A 10,194-nucleotide genomic window follows, 5' to 3' on the forward strand; every position below is an offset into this window, starting at 1 on the left:
TGACAGATTCTGCATTAGATGAGTTGAAATTAGCTAAGTACACATTTCATTTTCTTACTCCAGTAAGAACCACTTTGTTTCTTTTCTTGTTGGTAACAACACAGGCTTCAGTATTAAATGTCACTGAGTTGCCCTTATCACAAAGCTAGCTGATACTCAACAAATTGTGTTCGAGTCCATCCACTAGAGCAACTTCCTCAATGATGACATTGTCTTTTGAAATCAAGCCATATCCCATAGTATAACCCTTGTTGTCATCTCCAAAAGTGATACTTGGGCCAGATCTTTCCTTGAACTCAGTGAGCAGGGTAGAATCTCTAGTCATGTGCCTTGAGCACCCACTATCCAAATACCAAAGATTTGTTCTATTTCCATGCACACAGCAAAATCAAATCAAGTTGATTTTGGTACCCAAGTTTCCTTGGGCCCTGTTTTGTTAGACTTTTTCTTAGGTTTCTTAGGTTTGTCCTCATTTGACTTTGGCATTTGAAGTTCATCCTTAGTCAATTGAGTAGAACTCTTAAAACCATTCATCATTGCAGAATTATTAGGGATGGCAACGGGTCGGGTTCGGATCGGGTTTTGTAAAATCCAAATCCAAATCCAAATATTTTTGGGTTATCCAAATCCAAATCCGTTGGGTTTCGGATCAGATCGGGTATTTTTCGGGTATCCAAAATTACGATTAATGTAGTCAAATTTAATATTATTTATACAAACAAATACTATTAATAATATTTACATTATAGCTAATATTAAAATGTATTAACTAATGAGTAGTTAAACACATTATATTGAATGAGTTGACATGGTGAGTAATATTTAAGATATGTTGAGAACATAATATTTAGTATTTTATCACAATTTTTTTTTATATATATATACGAACTACATCATACATAATAAAAGCTAATTTTGAAATAAAAATTTATAATTACCTAAATAATTGTTGACAGTCTTGATAATAATCTATTATTACTCAAATAATACAAGAAAAATATGTAAATTATATGTATTACATCTAAATTATTACATATAATCTATAATAAATGTGTCGGGTTTTAATCGGGTTTCGGGTTTGGATCGGGTTTGGATTAGATTTCGGATTTCGGATCGGGTATCGGTTCGGTATTGTTGAAATCCAAATCCAAATCCAAATCCAAAACTTCGGGTTCAGTATATCCAAAAGTTCGGGTTTCGGATCGGATATCCGTCGGATCGGATTTATTTGCCATCCCTAAGAATTATCATGCACAGGTTGATTAACACGGAAAGGCATATTTTGAGAAAACATGGTATTCCAGTATGGCATGCTAAATGGCATTTGTGGCATACTAAATGCAGCATAGTAAGGATTTTGTGCAAATGGCATATTAGCAAACTGTGCATTTAAATTATGTGCAGGCATAACATTCACAGGCACTGTAGGCATACTGGGAAATGAAGGAGGTGTAGACATGGAGGCAGGCATGGAAAGTTTACAATTAACAGATAAATGATTAACACTACCACACTTAACACAAATTTTTCTTGGTGTAAATTTATCAGGTGTGTAGTTGTTATGTTTGTTAATCCCTACTTTCCCATTTCTATTACTTTTCCTTTTAGATTATGCTCTCACTTCAATTTTCTCCAGTCTGTCATTTAATTGCTTAATAGACAGATGCCCTATATTAACTCTCTTATTTTGTTTCACTTGACTTGTTTTTCCTGGAACAAAGTTCTTAGAAACTGATCCATACTTTTCATTTAGCTTAACTAATTTAGCTTTGCTAACTGGTTTACTTACACTCAACGGATGTGATTCATTGTCTTTCGACGGATAATCCTTTTGATTATTCGACGAATAGTTTTCATCATCCATCGAATCCACATCCGTTGAAAGTCCTTCAACCAAATTGGAATCAAGCTTCTCCTTGTTCTTTTTCCAGGCTGCATCACATAAAGATTCTATACCTTGAACTTTAGTAATTTGAGCATGGACATCTCTAGATGATTTCCATGCCTTAATTACTTCCTGTTATCGTTCAAGCTGCTTTTTTAAAATGTCCTCTTTCTTAAGGGATCCAGTCAATTCATCTTTGGAAATCTTGCATTATATTTTTAGTTTTTCTAACTCAACAAATTGAGTTTCTAGCACAGTATTTCTTTCACTCAAAAACAAATTGTTCTCTTTAAGATTAGTGTTTTCTTTAGTGAGAGACTTGAGTGTAACACGCAGATGGTATAATTCAGTAGACATGTCATTATGACATCATTACACTCGGCTTTAGATAACTGTGATAGATTATTGATGATTACCTGATTACTTGATGAACTGACCTCTGTTTCATTTGATTTGGCCATAAGTGCTAGATTGACATAGTTTGTATCTTTATCATCTTCTAATGCATTTACAAACCATCCATTTTCTTGTGTGCTGAAAGCCCTTTCCTTTTGTTTGAGTAACTCAAAGCATTTCTGTTTGTAATCAACATCCTCAAACTTCTTTACCGGAATCAGACTTTCTACATTCACTAGCAAAATGACCAGCCAAGCCACACTTGAAACATTTGAATTTAGACTTATCAACCAAGTTTTTGTTGGGCTTGGCTGCTCCAAAATTCTTCTTGAATTTGAGCTTGGCAAACCTCCTGGACAGAAAAGCAAGATGCTCATCTATGTCATCCATGTCATCTTGACTAAGCTGGTCTTCATGTTCAGCTACTAGCCCTTTTCCTTTGCCTTCCCAAACTCTAGAGTTTGCTGCAGATTCAACAGCTTCAATCTTTGCCTCCTTCTCCTTTTCTTGCTCAGTAACTAATGCAATAGACCCTCCCTTCTTTATTCCTTTCTCCATTTTCTCATCTTGCTCTATTTCAAGCTCATAGGTCTTTAGAATTCAATACAGTCTATCTAAGGTGAATTCCTTGTAGTCTTGTGAGTTTCTTAGAGAGACTGTCATGAGTTTCCAATCCTTTGGTAAAGATCTAAGAAATTTGAGGTTTGAGTCCTTTGTTTGATAGACTCTTTCAAGCAGCTTTAGAGCATTTACTAACTTTTGAAATCTACTAAATATGTCAGTGATTGACTCACTTTCTTCACTATAAAAATGCTCATATTGCTGAATTAACAGTTGCATTTTATTTTCCCTTACCTGCTCAGTTCCATCACATATAACTTGAATAGTTTCCCAAACATCTTGAATAGTTTCCCAAACATCCTTGGCAGTTTTGCAGTTTATGATATTGTCAAACGTGTCACCATTAACACCATTAAATAAAATGTTCATGGTCTTTTTATCCTTTCGAACTTGTTCAATGTCTCGATCAGACCATTCTGCTCTAGGCTTTGGGACAAATGCTTCATTTCCTGTAGCATCTATCATAGGGACATGTGGACCTTTCTCAATACAGTCCACATATGCTTCATCTTGAGATAGGAGATGCAGATGCATCTTCACCTTCAAATGGTGATAGTTGTCGTTGTCCAAAAATGGAATCTTGACTCCAATATCCTTTTTACTCATCTTGTTTGTTGTTATGATCTTTAAACTCTTTGTTCTTCAAGAGCTTGCTCTGATACCAATTGTTACTCCCAAACAATATAAACAAGAATTACAGGGGGGGGTTGAATGGAATTCTGGCTTCTTTTTGGTTTTAAGAAATGTTCTTCTACAAATAGATAACTGTGTTTGATCTTGTAATGGTGCGGAATGAAAGTAGATTAGAAATCAAAACACAAAGCATTTATATACAAGTACTTAAAAACTTTCTGGTGGATTTAACTTTTCCACCAGAGATATATATTATGTAGAGAACTCTGTGTTACAAAATTGTACACAGCTACTTAAAAATTGAACAACAACTTTAGAGAAATTCTTTATAGATTTAGCCTTATCTATTTCTCTGAATATTGCTCTCCTACATAGTTGCTATTCAACTTGCTACACTTATTTTATATATCACCAAGTTACAAGATAAAAAGACAATTTAATAAGACAAAACATTACAAGTCTAATTTCATGTTCCCTCACTTTACAATATAGCATCTTTGAATATCTTCTGCTTTGCATGGAAATGGAAATGCTTCTTTGTTATCTAAACCCTACAAATAGGCTGCCACATTCCATTTGCATCCATCCAACGCATGTGGCTGTCAAGTCACTATCAACTGCTCTTTTGAATTTAAACATCCGTTGAGGCTTCAATGAATCATCTGTTGAAACTTTGGCTGATCATCCGTTGAAGTTTTAGTTGATCATCCGTTGAACGCTTTATGAAACATCCGTTGAGACTATTTTCTTGGCAGTTAACTCCATTTCATCTATGCAAGATTATAAGACATTTGATATTTACAATTATCCAACCTAACTTTCATATCAATCTAGTAGTTAACATGTCCTATACATTCCACAACATTTGTTACATTAAGCCATTTGGATATGCAGAAATGTGCTACTAAACTTATTATTACATAAGCTATTCTTTCAACAGATGTTGAAATGATCATCCGTTAAAAGCTACAAATACAATTAATTAAAATCTACTAAGTGCTTTGTTCAAGTTATCATCAAGTATACAACATATTCCTAACACCTCCCCGTTTGTGCCTTTGTATATTATTTTGTAAGTTTAAAAAATCATGTGAAGGGCATGTTTTGAGATTTCATATTAAATTAAAAAAAATATTTTGATATAATTTTTTTTGGTGGGTAGTGATGTAAACCTATTTTTAGTGTATATTTTTTAATCAAAAATTTGTATATATATATGACTTTTGTAGCTTCAAAAAGGGTGACATGCTAGTCGAGTGTGCATTTTTAACGTGACGGCATGTTTTTGAATGCTCATATTTAATTCTCAAAATATTATTCTGGTTTAATTCCTTTTTTGTTGAGTAGTGATGTATACCTATTTGTAGTATGTATTTTTTTATTTTAATTTAAAATTTTTTTTGTATGGTTTTAGTTGCTTGGAAAAGTGTATCATGGGGGAATATATTTTTTCTTGACGAGGGCTCATAATCAAGAATTTTAGAAGTGTAGTGATACATAATTTATAAAAGTGTTCTTTGTTTTTGTAGAGTACATTTGGTGTGTTGCGAGCACCAAAAATAAAAGCATTTAGTAGGTATCTCCGGTTTTCCGCCTTCCTCTTCCGTTCTCTTCCGCTATCTCTTCTTTCTCACTTTCTTTCTTATCTGCACTTTCTTTATTTCTTATTTCTTTCTTTCTCGTTTCTTCCTTATATTAGTTTTTATTATATTAGTTTTTATTATTCATATATAATATTACTTTCAACTAATATTATATATATCATAAAACTTTAAAATCCCATAAATAAAACTAATTATTTCATAAATTTAATTCATAAATTTGTATTTATATTATTACTATTTTCCTTAGTACTAATATATTATATTACCAAAATAATATATTTTAATTTTAATTTACCAGAACTTAAAATAAATTTCAGATATTCATAAATTTCATAGTATATTATATTATTTCACAAATTTAATTCAAAAATTGCTTTTGTATTTCATTAAACTATAAAATTCCATAAATAAAAATAATTATTTCTACAATTTTTATGGATTGAATTTTAATAATGCTGCATTTTTTGTTAAAAATTTTGAGAACCTTATCTTCTGACGAGAAAGTAAATTTCTCTTTAAAGGTAATCTTATCTTAAATCTCAACTAGATAGTATGAATAATTTATTCTTATCTGAAATGGGTAATATCAGATTTCTCTTTGCAAGAATTATTGACACAATCAATAATTCACAATAATACTCGTCTTCTATTTATACATGAATCGAAAGGGAGACTAGATCAGATCGGCGGGAACGGAGAGCTTCCCCCCCCCCTTTCCGACGACTGGTGCGTCAGAAAAGAAAAAAAAAAGAGAAAAATATGGCTTTTCCCGGATGAAATGAAAATTGGAACCTTTTTTTTTTAATTAAAGAAACCTAGGATTTCAAATGGAGGAATTCCAAAGATATTTAAAGCTGTCCAAGGTTCAATATTGAAATAATTTCAGAATCAAGCAAATAGTGTTTCCGTACAATCTGGTTTGATTTTGTAGTCCAAATAATCCCGTACGAATTCGCCAATTATGAGTTGGGCGGTCAGAGTCCCTTTTTGACTCTGCGCCGTTGATTCGAACGAACTTCATAGGCCAACTTTACTTGTTTCAGGAAGGTGGAGAGGGAGTTAGATGATGAGAAGGAGAAGGTTCGCATGCTAGAGTTGGAGGCTCAGAGGGGTCAAGCTGGAGGTCCTGAATGCTGAGTATGATACTAACTTCCCTGTGACATTTGCCACTTGCTGGGAGCAGATCGTGGGAGAGATTGGGAAGAAGGGGCCAGGGGTAACTCTCGAGGCGTACCCAGTGCCTCACGTTCCTGGGCAAGGGTCTCCTTTCGAGGATCTTTCTCCTTCTCCCATTCCTGCTACCTCTGCGGAGGCCATAGCTTCTCCTTCCCAGGATGCTACTCCTACAGAAGATGAGCATGTTCTCCCTCCCCCTACTTGGGGGGAACGGTGATGATTTGTTTAAGGATTTAGACTAGTTTCCTTTTCTTATTAGCCCATCGTGGCCTTCTTTGTATTAACTTATCATATTCTGACTTTGTTACCCTTCGGGGTTTTATTTATGTTATTTCCTTTGCTTCATATGATTTTTGATTAATTAGCAATCTGAACCACACAATTCTAAAAGTCATGCATCGAATAAGACTGAAAATGATCTGAACCACACAGTTCTAAGAGTAATGCATTGAATAATGGAAACAAGACTGAAAAAACAATGGATATGACGGACTTGCAAATGCTGCTCATGGCATTCCTATCATAGAAGAATGATTGAATTTCTCTTTATTTTGTTATATATTACTCTGTTCATCAAAGCACAAATTTTGCTAAGTAAACAAAGCATTATCATAACTTGGCTCTTCAAAGTTTGAAAAAATTTCAACTTAAGAATATATAGTCTGGTTTTCCAAAACCTTATATAAAATGGGTTCAACCCTTAATAGTCATGGACTAGAATATAAATACTACTAAAACTGAGATATAAAACTCTAAGCAAGCAAGGCTTCATGGTTCTTTTGAACCTTGTTACCACCTTAATAAGTATGAAACTATATGTAGTAAATCTTCAGCTTTTGAGCATGCCAAGTCCGATGTACTTCTTCTCCTTCCATGGTCTCCAACTTGTAAGATCCTCTTTCTTGAACGCTCTTAACCTTGTATGGCCCTTACCAATTTGGGGCGAGCTTTCCTTTCTTTCCTACTTCAGAAGCTTCCACCTTCCTTAGGACCAATTCTCCTTGCTTGAAGAATCTCTCTTTCACCCTCAGGTTGTAATAAAAGAGGCTTTTTTCTGATATTCCATAATCTTTGTGTGTGCCGCATCTCGTACTTCATCTATTAAATTCAGGGCTAATCTTTGTCCCTCCTCATTTTCCTCAACGTTGAAAGCTTGGATCCTTGGGAACGAATGTGATATTTCCACTAGCACGACTGCTTCTGTTCCATATGCTAACATGAAAGGCGTTGCTCCCATTATGACTCTACTTGTAGTTCTGTAAGCCCAAAGTATTGGTAGTATTTCATCCACCCAATTATTTCTGGACTTTTTAATCCTTTTCTTTAGCCCATCTAGAATGTTCCGACAAGCAACCTCTGCTTGCCCATTAGCTTGAGGGTGAGCAACATAAGTGAATCTCAAGTCAATTTCGTTCTCTTCACAATACTTCTTGAACTCTTAATTATTAAATTGTGTTTCATTGTTAGTCAAAAAAATTCGGGGAACCCCGTACCTGCACATAATATTCACCCATAGGAATCGAGCGACTTTCTTAGTCGTAATCTTTTCCATGGGCTTGGCTTCAACCCACTTGGTAAAATAATCAATTGTCACAATCAAGAACTTCCTTTAAGCGGTGGCCATGGGAAAGGTCCGAGAATATCCATTCCCCACATAGCAAATGGAATTGGGGAATTTATGGAAGTGAGCATTTCGGGAGGTTGCCTTACCACAGGGGAATGTTTCAGGCAACGATTACATCTCTTCACATATCCCTTGGCGTCAACCATCATCTCTGGCCAATAAAAGCCTAATCGGGTAATTTTGTGGGCTAAGGCCCTGCCCTCAAGTGTTGGACACATATACCCTCATGTACTTACTCCAAAGCAAGTTGAGCCTCATCTGCCTTGAGACATCTTAAATAAGGAACTATAAAAGATCTTTTATAAAGAATCCCATCAATTAGAGAGTATCTTAAAGCTCGTACAGAAATTTTTCTTGCTTCCACTGCATCACTAGAAAGCCATCCGGTTTGCAGATGAGCCTTAATAGGATCTATCCATGACCCTTCAAGTCCTATGGGGGCAATTAACTTGACGTCTATGCTCCGTGTTTTCAAAACGCGAAAGTACACTCTTCCAGAGCTTTCTTCTATTTCTGATGAGGCAAATTTGGATAACATATCGGCCTTAGCATTTTCTTCCCTTGGAACATGTTTAATATGGCATTCATCAAACTGGGTCATCACGGCCCTCACTAGGCGTACATATTTTGCCATGATTTCATCTCTTGCCTCAAACTCCCCCTTGATCTGGGATACCACCAACTTTGAATCCCCACAAACTTTCAAGTTTTTTACTCTCAACGTCCCTGCTAGGCCAAGACTAGCTATCAGAGCTTCATACTTGGCTTCATTATTGGTGGTTGGAAAATCTAACTTCATAGCATATACAATCAAGAATCCACCGGGGCTTTGTAAAACTAACCCAGCTCCACTCGAATTTGTTTTTTATGCTCCATCAAAATAGAGAACCCAGAATTCCTTGTCCTTGGTCTGTTCTCCTCCATTCTCCTCTTTTTCCTTCATGCCTAGAGGTTTTGTATCTCCCTGCCCCCCGACTTCTTGGTTAGGGATGGTACATTCAATCACGAAGTCAGCCAAGGACTGGGCTTTTATCGCCTTTCATGGCTTATACTTTATGTCAAATTCTCCCAACTCAATGGTCCATTTAATCAACCTCCCACTGGCTTTAGGACTATGGATAATGTTTCTCAAAGGCTAATTCGTTAGCATCTCAATTTTATGAGCATGGAAGTAAGGACGCAACTTCCTTGAGGCCATCACCAGGGCTAAAACAAACTTTTCAATAATCGAATAATTCAACTCAGCTCCATGCAAAATCTTACTGACATAGTATATGGGTTCTGACTCTAAGTTCCTCCTTAACCAACATGGCGCTCAATGCACTTTATGAAACGGCCAAATATAAGTATAAAGTCTCGTTCAGGTCTGGTTTGGCCAACACTAGGGCTTGGACCATGTATTTCTTCAACCCTTCGAACGCTTCTTGACTTTCCTCAGTCCATATGAAATCTTTTATTTTCTTCAGGGATTTGAAGAATGGCAGGCACTTGTCTCCAGATTTGGAGATAAATCATCCTAAGGTAGCAACCCTTCCGGTGATCTTTTGAACATCTTTGATAGTCCTTGGAGGTTCCATGTCCAAGATGGCCTTTATCTTATCAGTATTTGCCTCGATTCCCCTCTTGGAGACCATCAATCCCAAGAACTTTCCTGATCCCACTCCGAAAGTACACTTAGCAGGATTTAACATCATTTTGTGGTATCTCAGGATTTCAAAGACTTCCCTTAAATGGGTTATGTGGTCAGTCTTCACAAGACTCTTGACTAACATGTCATCTATATATACGTCCATTATTTTTCCAATAAGATCTTTAAAAATTTTATTCACCAACCTTTGATAGGTAGCTCCTGCATTCTTGAGACCAAATTCCATAACAAGATAACAAAAAATAACAAAGTCAGTGATGAATGATACCTTTGGGATTTCATCCTTATGCATCTTGATCCATCTATAAAACTCAGCATCTCTTGACCAACGGTTGCATCTATCAATATATCTATCCTTGGATGCGGGAAACAATCCTTTGGGCATGCATCATTCAGATCAGTGATATCCACGCACATTCTCCATTTTCCATTACCCTTCTTTACCATTGCAGGGTTTTCTAACCATTCAGGAAATTGTATCTCTTAAATGAAACCAGCCTCTAAGAGCTTCTCTATCTCTTGCTTGATTGCCACCTGCCTTTCAGGGGAAAAAATCCTTTTCTTTTGCTTCACGGTCTTTCGATTCGGATCTACATTCAATTTGTGA

The 10,194-nt window shown here is 35.7% G+C and overlaps 1 pseudogene; it reads left to right on the forward strand.

The window, feature by feature from the left end:
- The window catches only part of LOC141715245 (ruBisCO large subunit-binding protein subunit beta, chloroplastic-like), a 49,236-nt pseudogene extending 42,704 nt beyond the window's left edge, over positions 1 to 6,532 (forward strand).
- Positions 6,533 to 10,194: the final 3,662 nt, after the last annotated feature.

This window comes from Apium graveolens, chromosome 3, assembly GCF_009905375.1.
Source record: "Apium graveolens cultivar Ventura chromosome 3, ASM990537v1, whole genome shotgun sequence".
Classification (NCBI taxonomy): Eukaryota; Viridiplantae; Streptophyta; class Magnoliopsida; order Apiales; family Apiaceae; genus Apium; species Apium graveolens.